This window comes from Hemitrygon akajei, unplaced genomic scaffold (assembly GCF_048418815.1).
Source record: "Hemitrygon akajei unplaced genomic scaffold, sHemAka1.3 Scf000127, whole genome shotgun sequence".
Lineage (NCBI taxonomy): Eukaryota > Metazoa > Chordata > Chondrichthyes > Myliobatiformes > Dasyatidae > Hemitrygon > Hemitrygon akajei.
In genome coordinates, this window is record NW_027332013.1 from 1,325,228 (window position 1) to 1,339,669 (window position 14,442).

General features: G+C 43.0%; 1 long non-coding RNA gene across 1 annotated transcript in view; it reads right to left on the minus strand.

Annotated features, from left to right (window-relative positions):
• LOC140723697 (uncharacterized) overlaps positions 1–9,626 on the minus strand; it is a 30,548-nt gene extending 20,922 nt beyond the window's left edge. Inside the window, exons 1-3 of the long non-coding RNA XR_012097949.1 lie at positions 9,423–9,626; positions 7,962–8,185; positions 1,076–1,227 (exon numbers count right to left, since the gene is read on the minus strand). This is a non-coding gene — a long non-coding RNA (uncharacterized lncRNA). The remainder of the gene's footprint in view (positions 1–1,075; positions 1,228–7,961; positions 8,186–9,422) is intronic.
• Between the last annotated feature and the right edge of the window lie 4,816 nt (positions 9,627–14,442).

Here is a 14,442-nt window from a genome sequence, read left to right on the forward strand (position 1 = left end):
TTTATTTGTTTTCACTCACACCGTTATAGGGGTTTGTAGGCAGCAGAACGACTCAAAAAGACCAGAAGGACTTTTTGAAGCGACCTGGGTTAGTGGTGTCAGGTGCCCCACAGGTAACATCACTGATGGGGAGTGCATTATTACTTTATATTCATCTGGATCTGTGTGCATCCCAAAATCCATATGCACCCCTAAATCCCAATGCACACCACACATCACTGTGCACAGTGAAATCCACCGACACCCCCAAAACAGTGTGCAACCCCTGTTTAAGGACACCCATAAACCTGTGTGCACAAAATTGGTCTGCACCCCCATATCAGTGTGCAGCCCCAACACTCTGACACCCCACCTGCACATTAGATTACCCCAGAGCAAGAACAATTTCAAACCGTTTACAAAATACCTGCCTCCACCTGACAAAAACAGCAAGAACAAAGTTCAGAATTCAAACTGTATTTATCAGTAAAGTAACTTTGAATGAAACAACCTTGAGATTCGTCACACCCCGAATCGACCTACACCCCCTAATTCCCCATGTTTGCTGACACACCCCTGAATCTGCGCTTATCCCCAAATCTGAGCGCACTCCTCAGCCCAGTAACACCCGTCCTACATGGAATATTATCTCAGAGCAATAATCATGTCAAACTGTTCAGTAAATAGCGGCCTCCACCTTAAACTGATAGCGAAGAAAGTCGAAGGTGCATTTATCATTGGTTTTCAAAAATGAAACAATCTTGGGTTTTGTCAAAGTACCAATTCCGCAGACACGCCAAATCCGTGTGCACCCACATATCAGTGAGCACCTCCAAATCTATGTGCACTGCCGAATCCGTGTGCATCCCACATATCAGTGTGCACCTCCAAATCTATGTGCACTGCCGAATCCGTGTGCATCCCAAACCCGCTGACACTCTCCACATGCCCATTAGATTATCCCAGAGCAAGAATGATTTCAAGCACTTCACAAATAGCTGCCCCACCCTAAAAGATAGCAAGAACAAAGTTCAAACTTCGAAGTGCATTCATTATTAAGGTATCTATAAATGAAACAACCTGAGATTAGTCATACCCTCAGATCCGCCGACGCTGCCACATTTGCTTTGTGTGAGAAGCCAGAGTGTGGTATTAGATGGTCTCCTCTCTGAATAAAGGCCTGTGACCAGTGGAGTGCCGCAGCGATCGGTGCTGGGTCCGTTGTTGTTTACCATCGATATCAACGATCTGGGTGATAATATGATACAGTACATCAGCAAGTTTCTGAATGCCACCAGGATTGGGGGGTGTAGTGAACAGTGAAGAAGGTTTTCATGTTTTTTTTTTCAGCATGATCTGATCCAGCTCGAAAAATGGGCTGAAAAATAACAGATCGAATTCAGTGCAGACAAGAGAGAGGTGTTGCTCTTCCATAGAACCAAACAGGGTCGGTCTTACCAAGTGAACGGAAGGGCACTGAGGAGTGTAGAAGATCAAACGGATCTGGCAATACAGGTCTATAATTCATTCAAAGTGGCTTCAAAAGTATACAGATTGTTTGGAACATTGGCCTTCATAAATCAATGTATCGATTGTCGGAGATGGGATGTAACGTGTGAGATACTGATGAGGCCTTGCTACGAGATCTGTGTTCAGTTATCGTCACCTAGCTACAGGAAAGCTGTACCTAAGGTTGAAAGAGCACAGGGGAAATTTACAAGGATGTTGCCAGGTCTGGATTATCTGAGTTAAAAACTGAATAGCTTAAAACTTTATCCTTGCAAAGTGCAAGATTGAGAGTAGATTTGATAGAGGTGTACAGAATTAAGGGGGTATTGATCGGCAAGGTTTTTCTGCTGACGTTCTGTGGGACAACAACCAAAAATCATGGGCTAATGGTGAAAAGTGAGAAGCTTCAGCGGAACATGCAGGTAGCCTCTTCGCTCAATAGTTGAAATAGTTGCCAGCAGCTGGTCATTGTGAGCTCTATTACAAGGTTTAAGCGAAGTGTGGATAGGTACACATATGGTAGAGGTAGAGAAGACTATTTAATGGTTCAGCGTGGCCTGCACGTTGCAAATGGCCTGATTCTTTGCGGTACTTCTCGATGATTCTAATTCTATTTTTTATCCCTAATTAGGCCATACATTTCCAAATCATTACAAATGGTTACACATCCTTTCAGCAGTACTAAGCGGGGATTCACCAGTTAGGGGGACAGACTGTGGGTTCTGTTGACGAGAATGAGACTCCGGAAAGGTATGTTGAATCTCACATGCCAGGGTGAGAAACACCTCGGATCGAGGAAGTAGTGTTCCTCAGTGAGTGGATGAGATGCTGGAGGTCGTAGTTTACAAGTGACAGAAATGTGTGCCCGGGAAAACTCTGTATCTAGTGATCATAATTCTATCGGTTTCAAGATAATTGTGAAGATTGATATAACTGGTCCTCGGAATCTGACTGTAGTTTGGAAACACTACAATTTCGATGTCATCAGCAGAGTTCAGGCCGGTGTAGGTTGGGTTACAATGCTTTCTAAGTTGAAAACATTCAGCAGTGCAGAGTTTATATGTTCCTGTTGGAATAAAGGCCAAGGCTTCAGGGATCTTGATTTTAGAGGCATACTGATGGTCTGGTTAAGACGACGAAAGAGGCCTAGACAGCTCATATGAAATGAGTCACTCATGAGGTATAAGAAAACATGAACTACTTCACAGGGAATTCAGTAGGAATCAAAGAAGGCATGAGTTTTCTCGAGCAGACAAGGTGAAGGAGAATCCCAAGGGTCTCTGGAGATATACGGAGAGGACGAGGATAGCAAGGGACAGAAATGGTGTCCATTGGCGATCAGAACAATCTTCCAAGAGACGGGGAAGATATTTTAAATGTTTTTTGTATCTGTAGGTGCTTCAGTAACAGACACATGGACAAAGGAAATAGGGCAGAACAGCACTGAGTTCATGGAACATATACGGATTATGGGGAAAGGGGAGTTTGCGGATGGTTGATGAATTTGGTGTTTGGGAGTTTGGTGGATGAATGCCCAGGTCCAGATAGGGTGTCCTCCCCGGTTCATGTCGGTGGCTAATGCGGAAATTGCAGGAAACTTGGCAGAGGGATTTAAAATGTCCTCAGCCACAGGTGAGGTGCTGGAGATTAGCTTCCGTTGATCAAGGAAAGTTCGAAGAATAAGCCTGGTGATTAGAGACAGGTGCGTCTGACATCAGTCGTGGGTAACATTGGAAGACGTTTTAAGGGACAGGATATAGAAACTTCTGACTATCAATAGTATTCTGGTAAACTGGTTTTGCAGATGACACCTAAATTCAGAGCGTGAGTAGGTAGCGACGTAGGTGATCAAAACTTTCAGCATGAATTAAGCAGCTGGATGAAATTTCTAAAAATGACAGATGGAATTTAATGCAGATTAGTGAGAGGTGTTGCACTTTGGGAGGACCAAGCAGAGAAGGACATGCACAGTGAATGGTAGGCAATTGAGGAGTATGGGAGAATGGAGGAGTCTGGGAATACAGGTCCATAATACCTAGGCAGGTCATAGATTGGGTCATAAATTGAGCTTTTGTCACATTGACCAACATAAGAGCAGATGATTCTACACGTGATAAAACCAAATGAAGATCCACATTGGCTCTTAATACGACAAGGGGATCGATCCAGGAACCATTTATGTGAACATCCTGTGAGCCCTCTCCAACGTCAGCCCATCCTTCCTAAGATAAGGGGCAGAAAACTGCTCACAATACTCCAAGTGAGGCCTCGCCAGTTGTTTATAAAGTCTCAACATTCCCTCCTCGCTTTTATATTCTAGTCTTCCCGAGGTGAATGCCAACACCGCACTTGTCTTCCTCATCACCGACTCAACCTGCAAATTAGTCTTCATGTAATCCTGCACAAAGTCTCCCAAGACCCTTTGCGCCGCATTTTAAAAAAAAATCCATCACCTAATAAATAGTCTACCTTTTATTTATTCTACCAAAGTACATGACCATAAACTGCTTGACAATATATTCCATCTGTTACATTCTGCCCTTTCTTCTAATCTGCCTAACACCTTCTGTAGCCTCCCTACTTCCTCAAATCTATCTGCGCCTTCACCTATCTTTGTATCATCCGCAAACTTGGCCACAAATCACTCAATTCCGCCATCCAAGCCATTGACATATAATGTAAAAAGAAGAAATCCCAACACTGCCCGCTGTGGAACACCACTAGTTACCGGCAGCCAACCAGAAAAGGTTCCCTTCATTCCTACGCTTCGCAACCCGCCAAACAGCCAATGTTTTCTACATACCAACAGCTTTTGTGTAATACCATGTGTTCTTAATTTGTTTTGTAGAGTCATGTGTGGCACCTTGTCAAAGGCCTTTTGAAAATCCAAGCAGACAACATCCTCTGTTTCTCTTTCTTCTACGCTGATTGTTATTTCTTCAAAGAATTCCAACAAAATTTCAGGCAAGATTTTCCACTGACAAACCATGCTGACTACGGGCTATTCTATCATGTGCCTCCAGGAACCCCGAAACCACCTACTTAATAATCGACTGCAAACCACTGAGTAATACGATAACATTTAACCTGACTCGGAATGTTTAAAGGAGATGTGCGATGCAAGTTTTCTTTTCACACTCATAGTGGTGGGTGCCTGGAATGAATGCCGGGGGAGGTGATGGAGGCAGCAGACGCGATAGAGGCTATTAGATACCACGTGAGTGTCAGGCGAATGGAGGGATGTGGACCTTGTGCAGGTAGGAGGGTTTGGTATAGTAAGGCATTGAATGACCAGTTCAATTGGTTCAGAACAACACAGTGAGCAGAAGGGCCCGTACTGCTCCATGTTGGTGAGATCACAGCTGGAGGAAAGTGCGCACCTCTGGTTGGTCACCTCTGGAAGGACGTGATTAACCCGGAACGGCGGAGTAGGGATTCACGGCTTTTGCCGCCGGGACTGCAGGACTCGAGTCAGAAGGAGACTGGACAGTGACTGTCGCAGACAAGAGAAAATCTGCAGTAATCAGGGGAGCTGGAGATGTCAGTCACAGTTTGCTATCAGAATCAAAGGAGATTCCCGAGACTCAAAATTTATTATTTATTATCAGAGTACAGAATCCAATATCTTGTGTCGGTTCATCAACCTTGCCCCTTTCCTTATAAAACTGGCAATACCACCCCTCTAGCAACTTACCTGTCAAGCCTAACGACAATATAATCCTGCACAGGAATAAAAACTTAAAATGTGCAGGTTTCCTGAACAGATGTAACATTGGAAGAAACAGAAAGTCAGAAATGAACTTCTTAAAGTCTTGACCATTATAAAACAGAGTACTCGCATTTCATTGCAATATTTTAATCCTATTATGTATGTTGACAAGTAGACTGGGAAACAGATACCCCAGCCAACAAAACTTCATTTAAAGCTTCCCACAACACACCAGTTACACCAAGATACCTTTCTACAGCTTTCACAATAATTTTAATTTCCTAAGTAGGATCAGATGTCTGAGCAGTACAATTCACCACATTGGTTATAAACATCACAAACTTCATTTTATCCAGCAGTGAAGTATCTTTGATGAGAGAACTGTGATGACGACATATATCCACTGACGTCACAGTCTGTTCTCTGAGTGGGATCACTTTATCCAGATTACCTGCTCTGCTTGCTGTACTTGTCCTTGAACAGGCCCTTCTGCTCACTGTGTTGTTCTGAACCAATTGAACTGGTCACTTCATGCCTTACTAAACCAGTCCCTTCTGCCTACACAAGGAACACATCCCTCCATTCTCCTCACATTCACGTGGTATCTAATAGCCTCTATCACATCTGCCTCCACCACCACCCGATATTCACTCCAGACACCCACCACTATGGGAATGAAAAACAAGACTTGAAACGCAAATCTCCTTTAAACATCCTGAGTCAGGTTTTTGAAATCATTGTCTTTTCTAATTGTTTTTGTTTAACAGCAGCTATGCAGAGAAAAGATACAAAATTACACTAAATTACAAAATACTTCAATAGTGCAAATAGGACCAATGAGGATGTGTTCCCCCTTTCTCCTGAAGTGCATGCCCACTGGCATTGGACATTTCCTCCTTAGAGAAAAAATCCCGGCTGTCCACTCTGTCTGTGCCTCTCACATTCCTGTAAACGTCTGTCAGACGTCCCTCAGCCTCTGCCACTCCGGAGAAAATTACCTGAGATTGTCCAGTCTCACTTGATCCAGGCAGCATCCTGTTAAGCGTCTTCCACTCACCATCCAAAACCTCCGCATTATTCCTGTCTTCGAATGCAATTCTCCAGATGTGGTTAAACTAGAGATTTATACAACTGCAACATAACTGCCTGACAATGGAACCACTATCTGGGAGTTATGAACTCGGATTCCAAGATCCCCCGGTAGATCAACACAGTCCAATCTCGCCCCATGAATATAACAGCAACGAGATAATGCTGAGGCTTTATAAGACACGATTCAGGCCACACTTGGAGTATTGTCAACAGTGTTGGACCCCAAATCTCAGACAGGATGTGTTGTCATTGGAGAGAGTCCAGAGGAGGTTCCAAGGATGATTTTGGGAATGAAGGGGTTAAAATATGAGGAGCACTTGGCAGCTTTGACCCTGTGCTCACTGGAACTCAGAAAAATGCGGGACATCTCATTGAAACCTACCGAATGTTGAAAGGACTGGATAAGGCGGATGTGGAGAAGATATTTCCTGTGGTGGGGCACAGCCACAAATTTGAGGGGCCACATTTTCAAACAGATGTAAGCAGCTTATTTTTTTTATTAGCCAAGGTGTATTGGATCTGTGGAATGCTCTGCCACAGACTGCGGTGGAGCCACCTTTCCATCATGGCTGGCTCAATGGGCTGAATGGCCTAATTCTGTTCCTATGCCTTATGGACTTATGAACACAAGCCCCCTCAATCATGATGAATCTCCTCTGCACTCTTCCAGCACAAAACATCCTTTGTACAGAATGCTAAGCGGAACTGAATGCAACTTTTCAAGAATGTTGTCAAGTCAGGCAGCATCTGTTGAGGGGAATAGAGTCGATGGTTGGGACAGAACCCCTCCCTTGCGGCACTAACACAGGCCCTTCGGCCCAACCTTTCCATGCTGTCCTCCTGTCCATTTAAACTAATCCCTCTTGCCTGTCTTTGACACAGAACACAGAAATCTACAGCACATTACAACACAATGTTGTACCGACCATGTAACCTACTCTAGAGACTGCCTAGGATTTCCTGACCGTATATCCCTCTATGTTTGTAAGCTCCATGTACCTATCTAAGAATCTCTTAAAATATCCTATTGTATCCACCTCCACCATCGCTGCTGGCAGCCCATTCCATGGCTGTGTAAGAAACTAACCCCTGACGTTCCCTCAGTACCGACTTCCGAACAGCTTAAAACTACGTCCCCTCGTGTTAGTCACTTCAAGCCTGGGAAAATGCCTCTGGCTATCCACATGGTCAAAGCCTCTCATCATCTTACACACCTCTGTCAGGTCACCTCTCATCCTCCGTCGCTCCAAGAAGGAAAGGCCAAGTTCACTCAATCTATTCTCATAAGGCATTCTCTCCAATCCAAGAGCAACATCCTTGTAAATCTACTCTACACTCTCTATAGTATCCACATCCTTCCTGTAGTGAGGCCACCAGAACTGAACACAGGACTCCCAAGGTGGGTCCAACTAAGCCCACAGCCCTGCCGTGTTGGGGTACAATTACTTATGTACAGGTTAGGAGAAATATAGCTTCAACATCACCTCACATCTCTTGAACTCAATCCCACGGCTGATGAAGGCCATCACAACAGACCCCTTCCTAACAACACTGCCAACCTGCAGATCAGCTTTGAGTGTCGTATGGACATGGACCCCAAGATCTCTCTGACCCTCCATACTGCCAAGAGTCTCACCATTAATATTATATTCTGTGTTCAAATTTGACCTACAGAAATGAATCTCTTCATCTGTGTTGAACTCCATCTGCCACTTTCCAGTTCTGCATCCGAGGCGAGGAAATAGATTGCTGAGCCTCTGGCTAGGATAATTATGTCCTCATTATCCAGGGGAATGGTACCGGAGGGAGGCGAATGTTGTCCCCTTGTTCAAAAACGGTAGTAGGGATAGTCCGGATAATTATAGATCATTGAGCCTTACATCTGTGGTGGGAAAGCTGTTGGAAAAGATTCACAAAGTTAGGGTCTATTGGCATTTAGAGAATCATGGTCTGATCAGTGACAGTCAGCATGGCTTTCTGAAGGGCAGATCGTGTCTAACAAGCCAGATGGGAGTTCTTTTAGGAAGTGACCAGGCATATAGATGAGGGTACTGCAGTAGATGTAATCTACATGGATTTTAGTAATGCATTTGATAAGGTTCCACACGGTAGGCTTATTCAGAAAGACAGAAGGCATGGGATCCAGGGATGTTTGACCAGGTGGATTCAGAATTGGCTTGCCTGCAGAAAGCAGAGAGTTGTGCTGGAGGGAGTACATTCGGATTGGAGGGTTGTGACTAGTGGTGTCCCACGAGGATCAGTTCTGGGACACCTACTTTTCGTGATTTTTATTAACAACCTGGATGTGCGGGTAGAAGGATGGGTTGGCAAGTTTGCAGAAGACACAAAGGTTGGTGGTGTTGTGGATAGTGCAGAGGATTGTCAAAGATTGCAGAGAGACATTGATAGGATGCAGGAGTGGGCTGAGAAGTGGCAGTCCAACCTGGAGAAGTGTGAGGTGGTACACTTTGGAAGGACAAACTCCAAGGCACAGTACAAAGTAAATGGCAGGATACTTGGAAGTGTGGAGGAGCAGAGGGATCTGGGGCTACATGTCCCAGATGTGGAAGCACTGGAAAGGGTACAGAGGAGATTTACCAGAATGCTGCCTGGTTTAGAGAGCATGGATTATGATCAGAGATTAAGGGAGCTAGGGCTTTACTCTCTGGAGAAAAGATGAGAGGAGAAATGATAGAGGTCTCGTTGATATTAAGGGGAATAGATAGAGTGGACAGCCAGCGCCTCTTCCCCAGGGCACCAATGCTCAATACAAGAGGACATAGCTTTAAGGTAAGGGGAGGGAAGTTCAAGGGAGGATAATAGAGGAAGATTTTACACTCAGAGAGTGGTTGGTGCGAGGAATTCACTGCCCGAGTCAGTGGTGGAGGCAGATACACTCGTGAAGTTTAAGAGACAACTAGACAGGTATATGGAGGAATTTAAGCTTAGGGAGGCAGATTTAAGGGTCGGCACAACATTGTGGGCCGAAGGGCCTGTACTGTGATGTACTGTTCTGTGTTCTATCTATTTCTCGCTGGAATCTCTCTTTTAATTTAATTTTTTATTGAAGGCAGGACACAGCACAGAAAAAGTAATGCATTACATATTCCTCCATTTTGCTTTGATAACTTACCCCGAAACAACACTACAACGTCATCAGTGGTGCCTTCTGGGAGTTGTAGTCATTTGTCCTCGCTCGCTCCCTGTCAAAGCTTGTTTCGTCACCCACCACAGACGTCACCGAAACAGACCCACCGAGGCGCGAAGGGGAATCACACCCGTCCTTGTGGGCGCCGAGGCCGGCGACACCGACAGAAGCGCATCGCTGATCTCCGCCATGGCGATGGAGCGGAAGAGGAGGGGCTGATCATGGGCCGATTTCCTCCAGCCTATCGTAGCGCAGACGTAACACTGACCCCTGCTGTGATTGGCTGCCGTGCCTGTCGCTCAAATGGGAACTCAGAGGGTGATTAGTTTCTGTGAACGTCAGTCAGCCTTCCTGTCTTTATAAGTTTGGATTTGGATTTATAACGGGACAGGAAGCAAATTGGGAGAAATGTGAGTTTTTATGTGATGGTGCATCACTCTCCGAGTTACATTATTAACAATAAAAGGGCAAAGGCCGTGGTGAGGAAGGAGGTGATTTACTGGAGGTTATATGGAGATAATATTGGAAGGGATATCAAACTTGGAATTGTTTGGGATATGATTTAGAAAAGGGGGGGGGGATTTGTGGGGATCATAATATTCCAGTGTTGATTAATGAGGGCAAAATGATTGTTACTGAAACAGGGAAGGTTGTGTTACTGGCTGGGTCATTTGCTGAGATTCATAATCAGGATAATTTAAGTGAAGAAGTTAAAAAATGTAGGGATATGTTTTTCAGTGAATACCCTGATGTGCTGGAAGTCAGCTGTAGCAATGATATTATCACTGATGGAGAGATTTCTTTGTATGAATTTAAGAAGTCTACTAATAATGCAGGTCAGGTGTCCCCAGGAAAGAGTAATATTTGAAATTGTAATTGTATATAATTCTCTTCTGTGAAAATCTCAAATGTTTCAATTGTGCATCTACTTTGCTCATGGAAAATGGAAATAGTCGTGCCTATTCTAAAACCTGGCAGATCCCCATTTGATGCTTCTAGTTAAGGGCCTATATCGTGAATGTCTCATTTATGTAAACTTAGGGAATGTATGGTAATCAAGTGCTTGAGTTGTATTTTGGAAAGAGTGGTGATAAAGTGTTTTATTAGAGTGGGTTTTGGAAGTGTAAAATGACATTAGATTCAGTTTTAGGTTTGGAAGATGATATTCGGAAAGCACAATTAAATAAAGATGGAATAGCAGTATTTGTTGATCCTGAAAATTGAAATGTTATGGAAGGAAGGACTTTTGATTAAATGACGGAAATTAGGAGTGAGTGGACATTTTATAATTTTCTGAGTTTTTTTAATCTGGACTGACTGTGCAATTATGGGTCGGCATGTTATGTTTGTGTTTCTATGAGATAGAGAATGGGATCCCACAAGGCAGTATTTGTAGCCCTTCATTATTTAATATTATGATTAATGATATTTTCTCTGAGGTGGGAATATGGGATACCCTGGGTAAATCACAATATACAGATGACGTAGCTTTATGGATTAGAGGTATTAATTGCAATTTACAATTAATAGGTCAAACAGTGGGCAGATTGATGAGGATTTTAAGCTTTCAGTCGTTAAAACACATTACGTGGTTTACAAACAGCATTAATAGACTTACACTTGATTTTATATTATATGATTAATGTCTTAAGGAAGTGTCAGTAGTAAGATTTCTCAGTATGTGGATGGATAATAAGCTGACATGAAAGCATCTATCAGTAAAATAATTGATAAATGTGAAAGAGCTTTAAATCTCCTCAGACATCTATGTGGGTATTCTTGGGTGCAACATGAAAATCTTTGTTGACCAATTATATATTTTTAATTTGATCTGTTCTTGATTATGTCTATGTGGCTTATGGATCAGCTTCATCCTCAAACTAAAAATGTTTGTATATGATACAGTTACAGACTTTAAGATTGTGTTCTGGTGCAGTAATGTTGTCTCCTGTTTTGGCTTTACTGAGTGCAATGGGACAATTGCCCTCAAAGTAACAGAGGTTCAAGTTGATGTCATCATTCTGGATTAATTTCAGAGAGCAAGGAAATGATCATCCTGTTAAAGGTGTGCTGGTGGACGGTTGGGGACATCACAAGAAGAGTGTTTTTTGTTCTGAGTGGCTGGGTTCTTACCACGCTGGGAATACAGGTGTATTTGATGATACAATATGTCCCACTGTAGCTTTCTCTGTAACCCCACCTTGTTTTTTCCAATGACTTCAGTTGATTTTATGTTACACGATCGGATTCGGTTCTGCCTGAGAGTCTGTTGGTTCATCAGTATATTAATGAAAGTTATTATCATACAGTAACCATTTTTACAGATGAATCAAAAGATAAGTTAACTGGGGATGTTGGTGTGGCTGTTTTTCTGCCTGAATTGCAGGTAATGATAAAGAAATGACTTGTATACATTCATCAGCATAGGAAGCAGAATTCTTTGCCAACAGCTTAGGCTCACAGTGGGTGGAGGAAATTGGTCCTTATAATTTGCTCAGAATACATTTCGGTTTTGATGAGTCTTAAACAGGTCATTCTGGCAGTAGGTCAGATTGACTGTTGGAAACTTGTCAAACCGTATTTCATATATAAAGATTGATTTATATGTCTGCACATTATGGGCCCTGCACATCACACTGTTGAGGGAAATTATGATGTTGACTGTTTAGCACCAAAAGCTGTTAAATGTTAAGCTGTGGATATAGACCTTCCACTTAGCAAATTAGAAGCTAAAGGGTTGGTAGTGTTAAGAATTAGGGGCTTATGGCAAGACGTAGGATAATGGACATAAGGACAGACACCTTTACAGAATACATAAACCTGTTGGGTTTATAGAAGAAGGGCTTAAAACAAGGGAAGGAATGATATTGACATGACATAGAAATGTCCACACTATGCTTAATTATGCCTTGTAACTAATTGGAAAACTTCATTCTGTGTCGTGTACATTTTGTCATTATGAAACTGTCGAAATACATACTATTTCAATGTGAAGCGTACAAGGCTGAAGAAAAATCAAATGCAGTCTTCAGTACAATCTTTGCGACGGTAGATAGTTTTCAGATAAAAACTTTATTAAATTATGGGACTGACTTTAAATTAATTCACAGTTCGAGCTGGAAAAGGCATGTAATAATTGTGTTAAACCTAAGGAAATGGCATATAAATTAGCAAAGGTGAGTGGGATGATGGATTATTGGGATTCTCTTAAAATCCAACAGAAGGCAACGAAAAAAGCCATAAGAATGGTCAAGACGAAATATGAGGGCAAACTGGCCAATAATATAAATAAGGATACTAAAAGTTTAGTTTTCAGTTACATGAAGAGTGATAGGGAGATGGGAGTTGATACTGGGCCACTAGAAAATGATGCTGGTGAAGTAGTAACGGGGGACAAAGAAATGGCAGATGAACTTAATGAACAATCTTCACTGACTTTTCCGGTCAGCACTTGTCCCATTTAACCTGTCTCATTACGGGTGGACTTTAGGACCAGCGGGAGCTCAGGACCCACCGCCCGCAGCTGCTGCTGAATCCCCGGTGTTTCTGTTCGGTTGACGGATGCGGTGAACGAGTTAAATTTAATCGATCGACAATTCTCATCTCGTGTTTATTTCACTCCATAGAACCATAGAACACTACAGCACAGAAAACAGGCCATTTGGCGCTTCTAGTCTGTGCGGAAACTTTATTCCGCTCGTTCCATTGACCTGCACCCAGTCCATAACCCTCCAAACCTCTCCCATCCAGGTATCTATCCAATTTATTCTTAAAACTTAAGAGTGAGCCCGCATTTATCACGTCAGATGGCAGTTCGTTCCACACTCCCACCACTCTCTGAGTGAAGAAGTTCCTCCTCATGTTCCCCCTAAACCTTTCTCCTTTCACCCTGAAGCCATGTCCTCCTGTTTTTATATTTCCTAATCTAAGTGGAAAGAATCTAATCGCATTTACAGTCGATACCCCTCATAATTTTGTAAACCTCTATCAAATCCCCCTCATTCTTCTGTGCCTCAAGGAATAAAGTCTTAAACTGTTCAATCTTCCCCTGTGACTCAACTCCTGAACACCTGGCAACATCCTAGTAAATCTTGTCTGCACTATTTCAATCTTATTGATATCCTTCCTATAGTTAGATGACCAGAACTGCAAATAATACTCCAAATATTTCCTCACCAATGCCTTATACAACCTCACAATAACATCCCAACTCCTGTACTCAGTACCTTGATTTATGAATGCCAGGATGCCAAAAGCCTTCTTTACAACCCTGTCTACCTGTGACGCCACTTTCAGGGAATTATGTACCTGAACTCCCAGATCCCTTTGTTTCTCCGCACTCCTCAGTGCCCTACCATTTACTGTGTATGTCCTACCTTGGTTTGTCCTTCCAAAATGCAACACCTCACGCTTGTCTGCATTAAATTCCATCTGTCATTTTCTGGCCCATTTTTCCAGTTGGTCCAGATCCCTCGGCAAGCTTTGAAAGCCTTCCTCGCTGTCCACAACGCCTCCAAAATTGCTGATCCAATTGACCACATCTATATCATTGATATAGACAACAAACATCAATAGTCCCAGCACAGATCCCTGAGGCACACCACTAGTTACAGGCCTCCAGTCTGAGAAGCAATCATCCACTACCACTGTCTGTCTTCTCCCACACAGCCAATTTCGAATCCAGTTTCTAACCTCTCTATGGTTACCTAGTGCCTTACTAAAGTTCATGTAGACAACATCCACAGCCTTTCCTTCACCTACTTTGTTGGTAACCTCCTCGAAAACTCTTCAAGATTCTATCCTTAATCAGCCCTTGGCTGTCCAAATACTTGTAAATCCGATCTCTCTGAACACCTTCCAATAACTGACCTACTACTGATGTCAGGCTCTCTGGCCTGTAGTTACCTGGTTTACTATTGGAGCCTTTTTTAAACAATGGAATAACATGAGCTACCCTCCAATCCTCCAGCACTGCACCCGTGGCTGAGGACATTTTAAATATTTC